The following is a 21409-nucleotide window of genomic DNA, read 5'->3' as shown; positions in this document are numbered from 1 at the left end:
CGTGCTGCAGTGGCTGTGGATTGCTTCATAGTGCGGTGCTTAACCCCTTGCGCCACCAGGGAGGCCTGATACCTTTCTTTTATGGAGCAAGTTTGTGTTACTATTAATCCAAAGATAGCAGATACAAGTTGTGTGTACCTGTAGGAATATATATTCAAGTGAATATGTGCATAGGAGTGTATAGGTGGGTTCTCAAACTGCTAAGTTAAAAATATTCTCAGAAAGAAAAATATCCAGAAAAAAGCTGTATACCATTTTGTTTCCTATTCTGTTTTACTGTACTCATTTCTTCTAGGTAGCATATGTGAGAACATAAAATAATTGAGGTTTATATAACACAATAGTGCAGAATTTAAAGTGCAGTAATTTTGATATATGTCAGAGACTAAAAGAAGACAAGTATTTATAACTATAGTGGAAAACAATGGTCAGTACACATGTATGAGATATTTTAGCTAATAAATGAGGTTTTTTCCTTTGCTCTGTGCCTACAACGCAGATCTTTCTCATCAGACTATTGACTGACTTTTTCACTTTTTAATCTATTTCAGGTAAGAAAATGCCACAGAGCATAAATGTGAATATGCCTTAAAGAGATTCTGTTGTCCATATTTTATTAAGTATAGATATTTTCACAAATGTTGAAACTAACTTTGACAGTAGGTTTGTCTCTGAAATTTTAGTGGGGATTTTACCCAATGATGTACACAACACTGATTCCCATGCTACTTATGCATCCAGCAAACATCACTTTAGGTACATGAGATAGTAGAACATGTGAGGGGCACATCAAGACAGACATCTAACAACTGAGCCAACATGAAGAAGATTCAAGTAACATTTTTGTTATTAAAACTGATTTCTGGGCATTACCTATCCTGACAAAGAGAATAAGACTGCTGGATGACATTTATTTTTATTAAAACTGAACAAACTGTAGTCTTAAATTGATGCATAATCTATTGATGCTTCTCTGTAAAACTAATAAACAGCTAGTCAAAGAGCAGTCTGTGAAAGCAACAGCAAACATCTTTCATGCCTGTTTCTTAAGGCAATCAAAACACAAGTTGATGTCAACCCTTGCCTCTGAGGATTTGTGAAAATCTAAGGGAAGGAATGAAGTCATACATTTCCTCTCTTCACTTATTCTTATACTAGTATTGTCTATTTTCTATATTATTGATATCATTTCTATTACTTTCCCCCCATCTTTATTGATATATAATAGAGACAGCACATTGTGTAAGTTTAAAATGCCCAACATATTGATTTGATACATTTAAATTAAAAATGATTATCACCCTAGTACGAGCTAGGATTCCATCCTGTCACATAATTCCCATTTTTTTTTTTTGTTGGGAGAACATTGATGATTTACTCTCCTAGCAACCAGCAAGTATATGCAATAGTATTATTAGAAGTAATCATTACACTCTACATTAGAATCCCAAACTGCTTAATTGAAGTTTGTATCTTTTGATCAATATAGCCTTATTATTTTTTATTATTGATAAAGATATATTGGTAATAGAAGTTAAATGAGTGCTTACATTTGATTCAATTATATGGAATTTCTTTTCATTTTCGTATTGGAGGAAAAATGTTCTTAGTTATTAATCATTGAGTCAATGTCTTTACACATGAATGTATGTGTGCAGACACATATATGCTCACAGACTGAAAATGGAACATTTTCTAGGTGCAAATTATCAAGTTTTAAGCATAATGATACACTTCAGTAGAAGTGCCAGAGGGCAGAGGAAAATGATGTGACACTGACAATGACTGATTTTTTTTGTCATTCTACCTTCATCTGTTTATCTTATTTCACTGAAAATTAAAAATATTTGTTTAAAAGTCAAAAGTATATGAAGATACCAGATACTATGTCATTTTGCTATGATATACAAAAATATGAATTCCTAAAAAATATGGTCACTTCTCCACTATCTCACACTGTACGGAAAAATTAACTCCAAATGGATTAAAATACATAGAAGAAAATACTTTGTGACATTGACTTCGATGATGTCATTGGGGACTTGACTAATACAGCAAGGGAAACAGTATGAAAAAAGATCAAATGCACTACGTTAAACTAAAAACCTTCTGCTAGACAAAAGAAACTATCACTAAAACAAGATGACACCACAATGAATGGGAGAAAATATTTGCACATTGTACAATAACAAGGAACTGATACTCAAGTTATACAAAGAATTGATACAACTCATAAAAATAAAACAAGTAATAACCTGATCAAAAAGTTGATAGAGTATCTGAACAGACATACGCCTGGCCAATAAGCATATGAAAGAATGTTCAGTATTACTAATCATCAGAGAAATGCAAATGAAAACCACAATGAGATACCACCTCACACCTGTGAGAATGGCCCATATCAAAAAGACCAGTAACAATAAATGTTGGCTAGGATGTGGAGAGAAAGAAAAATTCTACATTGGTAGAAATGTAGACTACTCCAATCTCTATGGAAAACAGTTTGGAGGTTCCTCAAAATGTTAGTAATGAAACTACCCTATGATCCAACGGTTCCCCTAAGTATCTATCTGAACAATGCAAAAACATTCATTTTAAGGGATGTGAATGCCTATATTAATTGCAGCATTAAATTATGGAAAGAACCTAAGTGCCCAACAACAGAGAACTGGATAAAGGTGTGGATATATTCATGATGGATTGCTACTTGGCCATAAAAAGATGAAATCTTGCCATTTGTGTCAATATGGATGGAGCTTGAGGGGATTATGTTGAGTGAAGTAAGTCCGAGGAAAAAAGACAAGTACTATATGATTGTGCTCATGGGTAGAATTTGAAGAGGCAAGGTAAAGGGCCAAAACAAAATCAAGCCAAACTCTATGAGTCTGACTACAGGTGAGGCTACCAGATGTGGAGTTTGGAGGGTCAGGAGCAAAGCAGGTAGAGGGTTATAAGGTCTCTGGTGGATGTGGTGTGGTAACACATTTGAAAAGTTGTGGACCTTCTACCCCTTCTTCATCCTGCCTGTGTTGGGTGCTAGGGCTGGTTCCTTATTTTGGCCATTAGAAATAGTACTGCAAAGAACACAGTGGGAAATATATATATATATATATATGAGATACTGTTTTCATATTCTTCAGGTAAATACCCAGAAGTAGAATTACAGAATCATATGGTAGTTCTATTTTTAATATCTTGAGAAATGCTCATGCCATTTACTTTTTTAATTTTAAATTTGACTTGTTTGCTTTTGGGTATATAAAGAAACAATTGACATTTGTATACTGACCTTTTATTTTACAAACTTAACTATAGTCATTTAATAATTCCATTTCTTTCTTTATATTGCCAAAGAGTTATCTTAGTGGTTTTTCCAGTTTTCAGTCCCACCAAAAACTTAAAATTATTCTAACATCCTCTCTAATAGATTTTATTGTCAAACTTTTAGATTTTTCAATGTGATAGGAGATAAATGTTTTCTCATTATAGATTTATTTTGAATATTGCTCTTTAAGTGAGGTTGGCCATTTTTTTCTTATCTTTTTCATTTAAATTTTCTTGTCCTTTACCCATACATCTATTTGTTAGTTGTTCTCTTATCTGGATATATAGGAGTTCTTTTTATATTACATTGGTCTTCTTCTCTCCTGCAATATAGGTTACAGAAAATTTCAGTTTTTATGTGCATTTAGTATGCTTTGAAGTGTTATTGTTGTACAGAATATTTTAAAATTTTCAGTCAATTGTTCATTGTTGCATTGCTACTGGATATTGAGGTAGTTAGGGTTGTTTTGTCTATCCCCGGTTGAAAATGTTCACATATATGTCTCTTTCAGTATGTATAAAATTTTATATTTTTACTTTAAATATATGATCATTATGAAATTTATCCTGGGGTGTGATGTGAATTGCAGATCCTATTTTATAGTTAGACTTTCCAGATGTCCTGAAACCAATTATTAAGCAGTTTGCCAGGTAATTTTTATTATCACTAGTGTTTGAGTATATAGATTATAGAACTTTAAAGTCTTTTCAAAAGAAGAATGAAACACTCTGATCTGTCTCTATCATCTCTCTATCTAACATCTATCTTTTATATGAACATAAATTCATAGAAAAAACTCAAAAAAAGTCAGGAATGATTTTTTTTTTGAGATCTATATTAATATGTATTTCAACTGGAGCCCAAATTCATGATTTTTCATATTTTCTCTAACTTCCTCCCATAATTCTAATTCCATATGTGAAAATTAAGTTTTCATGAGAGAAATAGTCTCTCAGTTATCATAAAGAGAAATAAATTAAAAGATGGTTTGACAAAATAGAAATCTTAATTATGTACATATTCCATTCACAGATTTTTCAGTAATGATGATTGAATATCAAAATAATAGACTTTTAATAAATATCTAGGTAAGTTCTAAGCTAAATATTGCTGTGTTATAGTTTCACTGTGGTTTAGAGTAAACTTGTTTCACCTGTCTACTTTAAATATCAGAATGGACAGTTAGAGTCAAACAAATAGTGTTAGCATTATTTGTTAATTTCTTATATATTCTGAGCATAAAATTATTGCCCATAACTTAACTTCCAGTTACAGACCATCAGGAACACACCTGCAGTTGGATGGTTTGGATTCATGCTTACTGTAATGAGGGATTGCAGGGACCACATTGTGGCCATGGAGATCTTTGGGGCATCTTAGTAAGAGCTCTGAAAGGGGCTTTTTGTAGGATTCTGGCACATGTGAGATGACTTTGGGGAAGATTTTAATCAGTGTCCTGAAGCTGTGTTCTGGATTGGAGGCGGTCAGGAAGTGGGGATAATTCTATGCTTAGATCATAATAAATTTTATTTTTTTTAAAGATTTATTTATTTTATACAAGAACTGGGGTACAGGCTAGAGTTGCAAGACAGTGAGAGGATTCACCAGAGTGGGGAGTAGAACAGGCAGATCTACTAAACATACTGCTGAGGGGAGCAGCAGGCAAGACAGGAGAGGTCTGCTGCACCATGTGGGTATCTCCCTGGCCAGCTGGGAATCCAAACCAGTGCTGCAGAGGCTGCGGACAGCTTCACAGCTCTGCGCTCAACCTGCTGCACCACCAGGGAGGCCCAGTCTTAATAAACTTTATCTAGAATGAAGACTAGAGAGGCTATGGTGACATTCACTGTATTATTCAAGACAGAGAAATGTTTGATTGTTTCTCTTGTTTGGACAATATTTATACTTTGTTGGTCTCTCTGGATGTTTTAGGAGTTCTTTTTATTTCCTCTGATACTGACTTCCTTCTTCCCCCCCATATCAGTTAAAAATAATTTCTTCATGTAAAATTTTACTTATAGTGTTTTGTCTGTGTTCAGACATTATTACACATTGTTCTCATTTTTGTCTGGATACATGGTCAGAGAGTGCTTTGCTGATGTTCATGTAAGAAAATGTTCCAGATAGTTTCTGGATATCAGGGTTGTTTTTTTCCTTTTGTACTCCAAATAATGCAGTTTTCCCCCATTATTCAATTTTTTTAAAAAAAAAATTTATTTATACAAGCACTGGGTACAGTCAGAAGCGTGGGAAGGCGAGAGATTTCACCAGAGCTAGAATGGGGAGCAGAGCAGGCAGACTGACAGAAGCACACTGCTGAGGGGAGCAGTGGGCGGTAGGAGAGGTCAGCGCGCCACGTGGTACCCTCGCTGGAGGCCGGGGATCGAACTGGCGCTGCAGAGGCCGCGGGCAGCTTCGCAGCCCAGTGCTCAACCGCTGCGCCACCAGGGGAGGCCCCCATTATTCAATTTGTGCTTAATGAAATAAAACTTGTCTATACTAGGGCAGCAAGTTTCAGTTTCTGTAGCACACACTTCCCAAATATTAGTTGCCTAACACAATAATAGCTTCTTAGACACACAAAATCCAAAACACACTTTCCTTATGGGGTCAATCTTCATGCCTCATACACCGTGTCTACCACATGTGGCATCTTCCACGAGAGCTTCCAAATTTGCCACAAGAGAATGAGAGTGGAGGACGCACACTAGATAATTAAAAACCTAATTGTAGAAGTGACATACTTCACACACTTTACTTTTCTCATATTCCTTTGGCCAGGATTAGTGATGCAGTTATTGACATGAGGGGGTGTATTCAGGGTTCTCCAGAGAAACAGAACTGACAGGTGATGTGTGTATGGAGAGAAGAGAAGAGAGGGAAAGAGCGGGGAGGAGAGTGGAAATGAGGGAAAGAGAGACAGACAGACAGAGAAAGGTAGTTTTATCTGAAGCAATTGGCAATTGACTCATGATTTTGGCGGCTGCTAAGTCCAAAATCTGTGAAGTGGACCAACAGTCTGGACACCCAAGGGAAAGTCAATGTTGCAGCTGGAGTCTGAAGGCTCTCTGCTGGCAGAGTTCTTTCCTGTTTGGGGAAGTCAGTCTGTTCTGTTAGGGCTTTTAGTTGATTGGATGAGACATACCTACATTATGCAGAGCAAGCAGTTATACTCAAAATACATAGAATAAATGTTAATTTCACATATATGTTAATCTTTACAGAAATATTCAGAATGATTTTTTTTAAAAGATTTATTTATTTATTTATACAAGCACTGGGTACAGTCAGAAGCGCGGGAGGGTGAGAGAATTCACCAGAGCCAGAGCTGGGAGCAGAGCAGGCAGAAGGACCGAAGTACACTGCTGAGGGGAGCAGCGGGCGGCAGGAGAAGTCTGCGCGCCATGTGGGACCCGCCTCCGGTGGCAGGGAGCAACGGGGGATCGAACCGGCGCTGCAGAGGCTGCAGGCAGCTTCGCAACCCAGCCCTCAACCGCTGCGCCACAGGCGAGGCCCCTCAGAATGATTTTTGACCAAATATTTGGGCACTAAGACCCAACTAAGTTGATAAATAAAATTAACCATTACAGGGGAGGTACATGATTTCTGTCTTGATTATCTCTCAATTCATTTAGCACTGGGGATTTGGAGCATGAGTCTCTGGTTGTCAGCCAGCTTTGTTGCTGAAACACTTTTTACTAATATTTGTTTTCCCAAAAAGTGTGTATTTTATAAACACCCAATTGTTTATATATATCTTAACACAATGCAACACCTTACCTTTATCTAGCACTTAAAATTTTATATTTTGTTTTGTAGGTAGGATCTGGATGGTTATTTCTATTTTACAAATGAAGAAAATAAAACTAAGATAGGTAGTTATGCAAAGCTGTAAGGTAAAAAAATGAAAGACTCAAGTCCAGAAGTCCAATCTTCATGTCTTTTAGCTACCAGAGACACAAATCTAAAGAAATAAATGAAAATGATTAAAACAAATCATCCTTAGAATTGATATGTAGTGGGAAATACTTGAATTTATATCACCTGCAAATAGGGAAAATTTACTCTGAAATATCTTTAAAAATGAAAATAAAAATAATTGGTAAAATTTCGGTTCTAGTCCTATATCTAATAGCAGTATCATGGAATATCTACTTTTTCTGCATTGTGTCTTTATGGGCAATAATTATTCCCAAATGTAACAAGGTGGCATGACGTTATGACTTAATTACTTTTAAGATTTTGAATGGTAATTGAGCTCCCTAGCACAAGACTCGTAAGAGGCACACAATTGTAAGCAAACTCAGTGGACAAGCCAGCCTCTTTAAGCACTAGCCAATTGCCCACTCCTGAGCCAGCAGCAGGATCACACTGATGGCTTGTTCCTGCATTGCTTCTAAGAGACTGCCAAGGCATCATGCAGCCAGCTGAAACCTGTCTCAGGAAAACCACAATCTTCACAGCGGTTTCAAACATACATATTATATAAGGTGAATAGTAGCAACACAGCCTGAATTCACAGTGATAACTCTTTTTAATTCCTTTAAAAGATGGCATATCCCTGACACACAGGAGGGTAATGCCAGTGAATCAAAAACTCGCCAGCAGGAGAGGCTTTGGTTCAAAATGACTCTCTAAGACACTTTGGAGGAAAAGCATATTTAATAATGGAGAGAAATTTAAAGCAGCCTTTTCTCATTGTACCAGTCTTCCTTGTATCCTTTTATTAGTAAGGCCAAGGAGTAGACAATTGACAAAAGATTTCTGTGACTTTAGTGGGAAACAGATGTTGAGCTATTAACCCTACTCTTTCTGGCATCTGAACTGACATTCAGTTTGGGGAAGAAAGTACAAGAGAAACCTGGGGGCTGACTCTATAGGTGAAGCAAGTGCCAGGAGCTCAGTACCGTGGAGGATGTGGTGCCTGTTGGATGATTGCATGTGAGCGAACTATTATATATAAAAAAATTTCCTAAATTGTTCTCTCATTCCCTAGTCTTTTCCATTGATTCATGCTTGTTTTGTATTTATATCTCCAGTTAAGGATGTCAAAAAGAAAGGGGAAGGCATAGAATCAGTACTCGTGATTAAAAAAAAGCTTAGTATTTTCTTCGTTGTCAAGTTTCACTGACTCACTACTACTGGCGATCTCTTTCTCTATAACTTTAATTATCTTTTCTGTCAGACATAAGCCATAGGAAACAACAGAACAGCAACTTTATTTTAAGCTGAGCTGAGTATTGCTAAATATCTCCAATATCTATCTGCTCTATAATTATAGTTCTTTTAAGAGCTATATACTGAACATTTTTTAAGTTCCACTTTTGAGGAGCCATTTAAAGTAACCATTTAAATCTGAAATCATTAGCCAGAGTGAGGACAGAACTGTAATAATTAGGTAGGATATTAGAATATATACAAAGAAGGAATACTGTTATGATAGAAAGTCCACAGATTAAAATCTAGTAGTGAGCATGTATGAGAAGTAAAATAATGTGTTAGACATTTTATTCACACATAACATGAGCAGACTTTAAGCAACTTCTGTTTAAAACTAAGAAGGGAATTATTTCCCAATAGGGGGAAATTCCATTATACTTAAAATTATATATGCAAATAGATAATATATGATAGAGATATATTCAAAATACTTGATTTTTTTTCTGCTGTAACATTAAGATAAATGTTCACATCTTCTGTTTGATATCTTATTGCTTATTAACTAAAAGATATAACAATATGATTTAGAATTGGATGAATTTTCTAAAAAAAACAAAACAAAACACTGTTTTTCTTTAAAATTGATATTAGCCATCAATGAAATATAAGCTACACAATGGTTCCATGATCCATTTGGATGCCAGTGGGTATGAAGAACTGTGTATCCAACTTGATTTTATAACATTTTTTTCCTATTTAATGATTTCATTGATGCTTAGTAGAGTCTCATTCACATTATTTTTTTTAAAGATTTATTTATGCATGCAAGAACTGAGGTACAGGCCAGAGGTGTGGGGGTGAGAGGATTCACCAGAGACAGAGTGGGATACAGAATAGGCAGATTACTGAAATACACTGCTGAGGAGAGCAGCAGGCGAGGTAGGAGAAGTCTGCTGCCCCATGTGGGTAGCTCCCTGGCCGGCGATCTAACTCATGCTGCAGTGGCTGCAGACAGCTTCATAATGCTGTGTCTAACCCCTTGTGCCACCAGGGAGGCCCCTCATTTCTATATCTAGTGAGAGGATTTATCATTGCTTTGCCCAATACTTACTCCTGATGAGTTCTACTTGACGTTGTTCAAAGGGAAACTTTACAGAGGATTCAATGTCACAGAAGACTTCACATGAAATCATTGTAATATTTAGCTTTCAAAATTTAAATCCTGATTTTTAAATGCATAGGCCATGTTCAAAGAGGAGCATGAAGTAAGTGTGACTTGAATAGAATGAGTGGCAGAGTTTGGAATACATAAGGCATTTAGACCATGATTAAGAGTTTGAAATTTCTCCTGAATATGTTGAAAGAGGGAAGACATTGGCAGGTTTTGAGCAAGGGAGTGACATGTTATAATTTTTGTTTCAAAATATTAACTCTCATTACTGTGTAGAAAATTGCCAGAAGTGAAACAAAAGTGGAAGCAAGGAGAAATAACAGGAGGCTCATGGAATAACTGAGTTGTGAAGGTGGCTAGTTGTGAGACATATGGATTTGGGATATCTTTTAAAATAACAATTCTTAGGACTTGTTGATGGATTTGATGTGAGGTGCAAAAGGCATGAGAACAAAAAAAATGACCCCTAGGTTTGGAGCTTGAGCAAATATATAATGAACTAATAATTATTTATTTTAAACCTACATGAAAAGATGTCATTGACTTAAAATTATTGAAAGAAGCAAAATATCACACTATTTAGTAACAGTACTTTAAATTGTGAGGTAGGTATACAGTGTATAGTTAATTAGTTATCTTGTGTTGACATTAAAAGTATATCATTAACATTTTTAAGAGAGAAAGATTATTTTGTCTCTAAAAGCCCACCATGCTTTCTTATAGCACCTCTTTTGGTAACATAGTTAGGATAGTCTCTAGGGTAAATGGGCAGCAGAACAGATTCAGATGATTGTTCAGTCTTCATTTCTATCTTCCACTAGCTTTGTATTTGTCTTTCTGTGACTCTTACATAATCATACAAGCAGATTTCAAACAGGATCTGTTTTATTATTATCAGATTTTATTATTTTTTATTACAGATTTTATTATTATCTCTGGAAGATTGAACCTAAGAGAAGACAGTTTCCCACTGAATCTCAATATTTCCAATCCAATACTGAATGTGGAAAAATATATAAACAAAGAGAAGCATTGCAAGTGCCGTTCCCCTCTGTATTTTTGTATAGGCCTATATTAAAGGAGTTAAATAGAAATGCTGTAGGTTGTTATTGTTTAACTGCAAAATGAAGTGGAATTCTGAATCCCCGAATAAGTTAATTTTCATTTCTGACCTCATTTTACTTTTCATTGTAAGAAAGGTGACACATAATGTGGCTGGTGCTCTGTGTTCCCTTCTGGGTTTTCCCAGATAATGAAGAACAACAAATAGTTCATCTGATCCTGCACTGTGATATAGATGATACACACTGCCTTGTAGTCTAAACATTGATGTGCAGAGCTGTAATCACAGCTGACTGGTAGGTAGACCAGTTACCTTTGTGTTCAATCTCTCCTTTTGTATTGCTGTGAAGTGCTGTCACAATGACTGATAGAGGGACTGGAGGTGTAAATTCAGGAGACTGATTCAGTTATATAAGCAGAAATGGTGTCTTTCTTGTAGAACAATACTTACATGTAAGTTGAGTGGAAAACCACACATGTGCAAGCAGTTTCAGGGTGTAAAGGAAGAGAGCCTCAGTGCAATCTAAAATCTCCTTCTTACTCCCTTCAGGATGCCAAAAATAAAATGGTAATCTTTAATTCAAGCCTAAATAAACATGCAGACAACTAAGTGGGTACCATTTTTTTAAGATTTATTTATTTATGCATACAAGAACTGGGGTACAGGCCAGAGGTGTGGGGGTGTGTGTGAGAGGATTCACCAGAGACAGAGTGGGGAACAGAACAGGTAGACTGGCTGAGGGGAGCAGCGGGCAAGTCAGGAGAGGTCTGCTGCACCATGTGGGTTTCTCCCTAGATAGCCAAAATTGAACACATGCTGCAGAAGCTGTGGACAGCTTCACAGTGTGGTGCTCAACCTGCTGTGCCACCAGGGAGGCCCTGGGTACCATGTTTTAATGTAGGATTTTAATCAAATAGTTGTGAAGCAGGTTTTGAGATAATAGAGAAGAATACAAACCTACCAAACAGGCATAGTTGGAGAGAGATGGCATTGTTGCCAGAACATAGGGAGAAAGGTCATAGAACGAGAAAAAAATCATCCCAATTTTTTCTTAGATTGGCCCTGTAATTTTTGTTCAAGTAGCAGGTTGCACTATGAGTTTAACTATCTGTGTGTACCTGTGGTTTTATGTTTTTGCTTTCTTTACATTGTATAACATGAAACCAATAGAAGAACCATTAGAAAAATTTATTTCTACCTCCTATTCAGGCTGTTATCACAAACTGATCTGTTTCTACTTGTTTTATATTCAGAAGAAGTCTAGTAAACTTAGTGAAGTCATATTCCTTAATAACATTTGACAAAACTGCTACCTAGATAGTTCTGGCATCTTTGCATAGTTCTTGAACACTGCAACAACAGAATAAAAACACAGGCTCTCAGAATCAGATGTATTTTAGAAGTAATTTAAGTTCAGTGAACTTTTTTTCCAACTTATTCCACCACACAGGCAGCTTGAACAGATAAAACCAGTTGGTGGGAGACATATGTTTTGTTTCCTGGTATACAATTTCTACTACATTTAACCTGTTTCACCTTATTTGAAAAATGAAAAACATGTCAGATACTCCTCAATTCAAAGTATTGTTACAATAATCAGATTTTGCAAAGGCAAAGGGAATTCTAGAATGGCAGAGCATAGGAGCTTGGTATACTTTTTCTTTAGAAAACAACAATTTCTGAATGAAAACCCCAAACATTTAAGGTTTTTGAATTGTCCTAATATCATAGACTGTAATCACAATCATTCAAAAAAATCTACTCAATATAAGAACAAAATGAGTCATGACATTTGACTTCTGACTTGATCCCTTCCATCCCTATATCTGCACCTCAGCTCCTTATTATAGAAGCTGTATACCCAGTGTGTACAGCCAGTAAGACAGGGGCTCTCTTGCTTTCCAGCTTTTTTTCTGGGTCTAAAGTTTCAACTCATGGCTTCCATTTCGGATCCCTCGCTGCCTACATTTTCAGTTAGGTGCACTTGAGTAATAAAGAAAATGTGGTTCTGGCATAGGGATGAATCAGTGGAATAGAACCGAGAATCTAGAAATAAAGTCTCACATGTAGAGTCAATTTATTTTTAACAAGGATATGAAGACAGTTGTTCCATCGGGGAAAGGATACTTTTTCAGCAAATAGTGCTGAAAAACTGGGTATCCATATGCAGAAAAATGAAGTTGGATCCCTACCTCATACCATATACAGAAATAACACACATGAATTTTAGTACTGAATGCAAAAATTAAAGCTATAAAATTGTCCAGTGACTGTGAGAGGAGGTGATTCCACTCTTTGACAGGCCTACATGGTAGCAACAGCAGTGGAGGTCAGGACCATGAACTTATTTTGGATATTTATGCCAGTCATTTAGTGTACAGTGTCAGTGCACCCCCTCCCCCTTTGCCTGGAGCCTGGGGACCAGGTCAGGAGAAATAGGAGTATGAGACCTTCTTCCTGCTACTTCAACTAGTAGAGCTATTGTAGTTTCCTGGTAAGGTGGAGCCATTCCACCATTCTTCCTTTTTGGAGACCCTTAGTTTTCTATCACCAAGTCCTTGGAGGTCATCACACTTCCTTTTGGGGTAGAAGCTCACATTGAAGTATCTTACTGGAATGCAGAAAAGGGAGAACCCATCTTGCATACTTCCTGCAGTGTTGCTTGCTCATCTAGCTTTAAGAATGAGAAGGAGATTTGTAATTACTTGGCAAGGTACTGAAAGCCAAATGGCAAAGAAAATATCACAGCATATAAACTGCAGATGGCTTGGAGGCCACACACATTTTTGAATGTAATTGGATGAAAGAGGGACTTTTTAACACAATTCCTTAAGAAGAGAAAAATTGAGTTTTCTCATTTTGAAGACTGTTCAATGTATTGTACATTTGAGTTGAGACCTTTATAACATAATCTGTCTACAAGTGAAAACAATGGCTGTGCCAACTTCTGTTGCCCCTGACAAAGAATCCAGCCTCTCAACCTGAGGCTACCTTGTTTCCCACATCATAGGACTGTCTTGAGACTTTCTGGGAAGTTTGTTCTTCTCCTTATTCTAAGTGACTTCATCATACTGTTTTTCCTTTCAGAAATTCTTCTCCTTCAATTCTCTTCAGAATGCAACCCCTTGATTTGGGTTTGGAAGAAGTATTAACTACTCATGTAGATGCTAGCAAAGGGGCTAGATACCCTGGAATCTTCTGGATCCAGGCACACAATGAGCATAGGTACATTGAAAGCTTGAGAAAATTATTTTACCTGATTACCAGAAGATCCTAAAAGATGCAAAAGAAAAATGTAAAAAGTGGAGCAAGGAAATCTGAGCAGAAATTTGAACAGAAAATTAAAACAGTTCAAGAAATCAAGACAAAATAGAAAAGCCACTGCCTCCTGCCCCTATACCAAACCTCTCAGGAATAAATGGTGGCCTCCTAGAAGATAATGACATTAGAAAGAAAAGGGTAAAAAGTTAAAGAGATGAAACATGCCTGGGATATTTATAGACTATGTAGATGGAGCCAGAAGGAACTTAGAACTATTGCAAGGAAAGGGCACTCTGCAAGTATATTTGGAAAAATCACAACTGGGTGCTACCACAGTAGATTTTTTGGGTACCTTTTATATCATGGGACTTCATGATGAAATCTGAGATGGGCAACAAATGGATTGAAGACAACTTTGATTTCAATGTGATTTCAGAGGTGTCTGTGTTTGAAGTCAACATTTAATTTATTGCATTTACCTATTTATAGTTATAGCATATTACCAGGAGAGGAGATATTTGAAATCAAAGCAGTCCAACTGAGATAAACTCATTCTTCCTTTTAATATACCTATGGGAATTCTCTGGGTTAGTAAACTGAAATTTGGGTGAAACTGGGATTGGATATTTGTAGGTAGCAGCATTCTTACTGAATTTGGTACACTACACATGAAGTTTGTCCATTTTAGCTAGCTACTTGACAGAGGACCAAGTTTACCACAAAAAAGATCATTCATGTAGATTCAGAAATGACTTAAGAAAATTAAGTAATGCAAATAATCTTTATCCAAAGTATTTGAACCCAAGAACTGGTACTTGGGTTGGTATTATGTATATGTTGGTGGTCTAGAAGATTGCTTTTATGAATTCTTGCTGAAAATGCATGGTATTCTACTGTCTTGCAAGAATAGCAGGTGAGCTTGCAAAAAGGTACAAAAATGGGGTACCATTTTAAACAAGGAAAAAAATTCTGAGTTTTCATAAGTTGACAGACTGTGATTCAGAGCACAGACCCAGAAGAGTGTTTGCTGTCCTGGAGGTGACCTTTCATTGCCCTTACTGAAAATAGCCATAGGAGAAAGAACTGAAATATGTGACTTCTGGTTAGTTGGATGATATTAACAAGCAAGGGGTGCTCCGTTATGTTGCAGTTCCGGATCCAAATTCAAGTACACCATAATTTAGCAGAAAACAACCAATCATACTCTGTTAACTTTAATTTTTATTATTTTAGTAAACACACACATATTGAGGTAACATTAGTTTACAACATTGTATGTGACTCACAGATACAGGATAATACCTCCTCAGATGCATGTCCTCACACCACACCAAACAACATGATACCTCCCCATAGTCCTCCACCATAGGCCATTGTGCTCCCTTTCCTGCTGTGTCCTCCCACTCCCCACATACCTTGTGGTGTTAATTCCGGTCAGTTTTTTAGGGCTTGCTATTGGTTTGGTTTTATCTGAACCTTTGTTTTCTCTCTCTATATTCCATATATAACTGAAACCATTTGGTATTTGTCTTTATCTTTCTGACTTATTTCATTTAGCATTATCCCCTTCAGGTCCATCCATCCAACTTGAATTTTAATATTTATTCTTCTCCCCATAAATACAGCCCAATGCTCTCTACTCAAGGAGACTGATTTAAAAATGTTGTTTCCAGCACCATTTACAATAGCTGAGCTATGGAAACAACCCAAATGCCCAAAAATAGAGGACTGGATCAAGAAGATGTGGTACATATACATAATGGAATATTACTCAAAAAAGATAAACACATTAAGTTTGCAGCAACATGGATGAAGCTAGAAGGGATCATGCTCAGCGAAAAAAGTCAGAAAGAAAAAATCCAGAAATAAACCCACAGATTTATGGTCAAATAATCTTTGACAAAGGAGCAAAGAATATGCACTGGAGCAAAGAAAGTTTGTTCAATAAATGGTGCTGGGAAAATTGGGTCGCTACATACAAAAGCATGAAGCTCGACTACTACCTCACACCATGCACAAAAACCAACTCAAAATGGATTAAAGAACTAGACATAAGACGTGAAACCATAAAATACATAGAAGGAAATATAGGTGAAATACTACATGACATGCACATCAAAGACATCTTTACAGACACATCACCCAAAGCAGTGATAGTGAAGGCAAAGATAAACAGCTGGGACTACATCATATTAAAGAGCTTCTGCACAGCAAAAGAGGCAATAACCAAAACAATGAGAAACCCCACCGACTGGGAGAACATTTTTGCACACAACACTAAGGATAAAGAACTGATAACAAAAATCTACAAAGAACTGATGAGACTCAATAAAAACAAAGAAAATAATCCAGTCAAAAATGGGCAGAAGAGCTAAAAAGAAACTTCTCTGAAGAGGAAATGCAAATGGCCAACAGGCATATGAAAAATGTTCAACATCACTTGTAATCAGGGAAATGCAAATTAAAACTACCATGAGATGCCATCTTACACCAGTGAGAATGGCACATATTAAAAAAACTAGCAACAACAAATGCTGGCGAGGGTGTGGAGAAAAAGGAACTCTTCTGCACTGTTGGTGGGAGTGCAAACTGGTCCAACCACTATGGAGAGCTATGTAGAGATTTCTTGACCTACTAAACATAGAGCTTCCATATGATCCAGCAATTCCACTCCTAGGTATTTACCCAAAGGACACAGAAAGAGTAATTCCAAAGGGCACCTGCACACCTATGTTTATAGCAGCACTATTTACAATTGCTAAGCTATGGAAACAACCCAAATGCCCAAAAATAGATGACTGGATCAAGAAGGTATGGTACATATACACAATGGAATATTACTCAGCAATCAAAAAAGATAAACACATGCAGTTTGCAGCAACATGGATGGAGCTAGAAGGGATCATGCTCAGCGAAATAAGTCAGAAAGGAAAAAAAAAATACCGTATGGTCTCACTCATAGCAGGAATTTAGAAAACCTAAATAAGAGGCCAGGAAAAAGACTAATCAATGCAAAGTAATAATCAAAATCAACAATCTAGTATAAACCAAAGACACCCTATGGGGGGGGATTAGGGAGGGGTGGGGAGAGGAAGAACCAGAGTCAAAATAAGGGTGCGATTGTATGGGGAATATAACCAAAATGAAAATGCATACATTGTACAAAGTTGAAAAATGATGTAAGAATTATATAAAATAAAATATTGAAAAAATAAAGCAGCAAAGTAAGGAAAAACTGGCCCCAAATAAAAAAAAAAAAAAGAAAAAGAAAAAGAAAAATACCGGATGGTCTCACTCATAGCAGGAATTTAGAAAACCTAAATAAGGGACCAGGAAAAAGACTAATTAATACAAAGTAAAAATCAAAATCAACAAGCAACTATAAACCAGATACACTATGGGTCAGAGGAGGGGTGGGGAGAGGAAGGACTAGGGTCAAAACAAGTGGGTGGGGTGCAACTATATGGGAAATATAACCAAAATGAAAATGCATACATTTTGCAAAAATGAAAAATGATGCAAGAATTATATAAAATAAAATATTAAAAAAATATTGCTTCCAATCTCCCACCAAGTATCTTTACATTAAACTGGTTCTTTTCTCAAAAACTGTTGGCATGTTTTTTTATTTTTGTGCCATTGGTTAATAAGATTGTATTTGGCAACACAACCATGGTTGATGTCAGAAAAAATAGACCAGGTAGGGAAAGATAGATAATGTTGCTATTGAGGTTATAGAAAAACATCCTTATTAAGCGATTTCATGGAGGTCTTTCCTTTAATGAAAAATGAAAAGATGGGCACTTGGAAAAGAGGGTGGGGTATTTGGCTTGCCTTGTTGGGGGAAGGCTTACACTAGGAGCAAATGGTTCTATTTTTTTTAAAGATTTATTTATTTGTGCATATAAGAGCTGGGATGCAGGCCAGAGGGGGGTGTGTGCATATTGTGGTGGGTGGGGGTGGGGGTGAGAGGATTCACCAGAGACAGAGTGGGGAGCAAAACAGGTAGATCTACTGAAATACACTGCTGAGGGGAGCAGGGGGCAAGGCAGGAGAAGCCTGCTGTGCCATGTGGGTTACCTCCCTGGCTGGGGATGGAACTCATGCTGCAGTGGCTGTGGATAACTTCATAGTGCTGAGACTTATCGTCTTTCACTGCCAGGGAGGCCCTGTCTTGGGGGAAGGTTTGTACTCGGAGCAGATGGTTCTAAAATGGATAAAATTGGTATTATTTAGAGCTAGAGGTGGAAATTACACAAATATGTCATACGTCAAATGACAGAAATGCATTAAAACTAGATCCTGAATCATTCAAGTTTGATATTGCAGTAGCGGTATGGCAATATGGCAGGTTGAAAAAGTATTACATCTTTTGCCCAGAAGTAATAGAAACTTACTGGTACATATCGATTTACTCATGATTCAAGATACAGGTAGGGGGACTGGGAAGCCCCACTGGCTTTTGAAAAGTTTCACTGAGTCATTAGCAGATTTGTGGGGGTAAAGGATTTATATTCTTCCACTCCTGCACATGATGATGTACCACAGAGCTTCTTTGCTGAAACATGAAAACATTGTATTTGCTGTTCTTCAGTGACATTCTTTTACCCTTATGGAGGTATTTAATGCAGAGTTTCATCCTCTGATTGTGTTGTTACCAACTGGTTGAGTTCTTTTACCCATCACTGGAGCAAGCCCAGTAAAGACTTTTAAATCAAGATTTAAAGTTCAGGAGAACTTTATTCATTGGCAAAGAAATATGCTCTGAAGGCCTTCTCTTTGAATTGGGGAGGAGCAGGAATGGGGGAATATTGAATTGGGGGAGATGTCAAAAGATCTGCATAGGCAGGATGTCTGACAAAGAGGTGGGAGTTTCCAGGAACTGCATTCACACCTCCCTCCCCCAGCCCCCAAGCTTGGTCTTGACCAGATCTGGCATGGTGCTAGTTGCCTTGCCTCTTTACCATGGTACGGAGGCCATGGCTTTACCATTGTCTCCTTCTGTGTCCATCTTGTTATGAAATTATGTTGCCTGGTTTTCTATGGCTTTGTTTGCAAAGGGATAAACAAGAACAGAACAAGAATGATCTTCTGTGAGCCAAAGTCTTTGCCCTATCTTGGAACTCAGCTCAGGTTGTTTGTATTTACTACTTAGAATGTCAGATTGTGTTTCTAAGTACAAGCCTCAAGGATAAAAGTTCAGATAAGCTTTTTTTTTTTCTTTCTTTAATGCTCTTAGGATCTGAAAGTAATTTAACCCTTTAGGCTTAATTTATGTGTTACATTTAGCTACAGGGATACTTTCAGGAAATCTTGATTTGTGATAAAAGCAGCTCCAGAAAGATCATTTTCAACTGTACTTTTTTTCATGACCCACTACTGAGTTGGTCTGGAGAGGGAGCTTTTGAAAACTTGGGCTGTTTAAGTCAACATGGTTCAGTGAAACACTGTTATCCCCACAAATCTTTCAACTTTTAGATATCTCAACTTTGAAAAGATCTCATTTTATACCTGACTAAAACATTCTGTTATGTGTAAAATAGAGATCTGATGTGTTTTTATTGTTAGTGATATGGTCACAGGAGAAATTATGCCCATTACTACTATATTGTTTTTAAGAGTCTGGGAGTCTGGAAACTATGCTTCCGAAGAATCAGCCAAGACTATGGAGCATCTTGAAGGAATTAGAGATGGCCTTTGGAACCAATTATATATTTGTTTCTTTCCACAGTGGAGCAGCTTTCAAACCAAATATTTACATTTTGTTTATTTCTTTTCTCTTCATGTTTAATAGTGGAATGTACTAAAATAAACAAGAATAAATGAACACTACAACTGCATCAGGAGCAAGAAGACTCAAAAATAGAACAGAAGTAACTATCTTTGTCTGAATTTTCAGGTTTCCCGTTAGATGACCAGACTGGCAACCATTTCAAACACTAATCTAGTTCATTGAATTTTCCTAGCTAAATTTGATATTTCTGAGGGCATGATCTTATGAAGAATGCTCTTTAAGTCTTTGTCTCCACAGAGAATCCTTGAAACTGCTATTTGTCATAACCATAATTACGAGCTTGGGTTTGGAATTTTGTACTTGTTGTTCAGTCTACTGTTGATAGCATGGCAAAGAGTGGAAGAATAATTTGTTGCCTTGAAAGTTGTTCTAAGAGAAATCCTTGGTTTTGCTGGCATGAGATTATTTTTCTAAACCAACAAATCTACCAAGTAAACTTCATTCACTTTAATGTCATTATAGACTTAATAGAGTCCCTCAACTTACAACTTTATTTATGCAGCTTGGCAAAATTCACTATATTATTAGGCAACTGAATTTAACTTGAGGAGTCAAATTACTTTTGCAACTTATTAAATAAAAAACAAAACATGGTGAAACCTAAATATTCCATCAAGAATGGGGAGAGGACACAAATGTTTTATGCAAAGGAGAAATTCTACTTTTATTTTTAATCCAAGGATATTCACAGAAATCCACAGAATGAATCAAAATAGCTTCAAAATAATAGAAGTGTGATATAATTAATCACATCACTCTAAATTTTGGATATAAATAAGGAGCATTCTCTTACCATCTATGTTTTCTTTAAGTTGAGGTAGCATTGCATTACATTATATAAGTTTCAATTGTGCATGATTGCAAAATTATTTCTTTTGAAATAAATTGCCATTTCTTTATACTACAGGAAAAATAATTTAAATTTTATCAATAGCTACATTAAAAGATAAATTTCTAATATTTATACTTTTCTGTCCCTTGAATTTTTTTTCACAGTGCAAGACATGTTATTCATATTTAATACAAACAGCTTCCATTGACAAGAGAAGTTGGGAGCAGTATAATTAGCCTAATGTTTATTTTGAATTTGAAGATTTTATGAAACAATGTTTGTTCAAGAAGCCCAACTTGGAATTCTGAAGGTTTATTTTCATACTTTGATAGCTTTCCTATTTAACTTTTTATTAGTATGTGAGATATTTAAATTAAACAAGTCAATATTTTTAATAAGCTATAAAACTCTCAGAAGAAAAAAAATTCATTACCCAGGTTATGCAATGATTTCTTGAAAACAAAATCAAAAGTGTCACAAAAGAAAAACAAATAGTTGGACTAGATAATACTTAAAACTTTTTTTTTAATTTTTTTTTTTATAGAGGCATGCTTTATTTATTTGTTTGCTGGTTTGTTTGTTTGTTTTGTTTATACATGCACTGGGTACAGTCAGAAGCGCTGGAGGGTGAGAGAATTCACCAGAGCCAGAGCGGGGAGCAGAGCAGGCAGAAGGACCCAAGTACACTGCTGAGGGGAGCAGCGGGCGGCAGGAGAGGTCTGCGCGCCATGTGGGACCCTCCTCCGGTGGCCGGGGAGCAGCCGGGGATCGAACCGGCGCCGCAGAGGCCGCGCGCAGCTTCG

At 36.6% G+C, this 21409-nt stretch overlaps 1 pseudogene; it reads left to right on the top strand.

Annotated features, from left to right (window-relative positions):
- The window catches only part of LOC119260303 (mannosyl-oligosaccharide 1,2-alpha-mannosidase IB-like), a 124293-nt pseudogene extending 105644 nt beyond the window's left edge, over positions 1-18649 (top strand).
- The last annotated feature ends 2760 nt before the right edge of the window (positions 18650-21409 follow it).

This window comes from Talpa occidentalis, unplaced genomic scaffold (assembly GCF_014898055.3).
Source record: "Talpa occidentalis isolate TD23 unplaced genomic scaffold, MPIMG_talOcc4v2.1 talOcc4.6, whole genome shotgun sequence".
In the NCBI taxonomy this organism is placed as follows: Eukaryota; Metazoa; Chordata; class Mammalia; order Eulipotyphla; family Talpidae; genus Talpa; species Talpa occidentalis.
The sequence above is the reverse complement of the archived record's forward strand: the minus strand, read 5'-3'. Positions and strand labels throughout refer to the sequence as shown.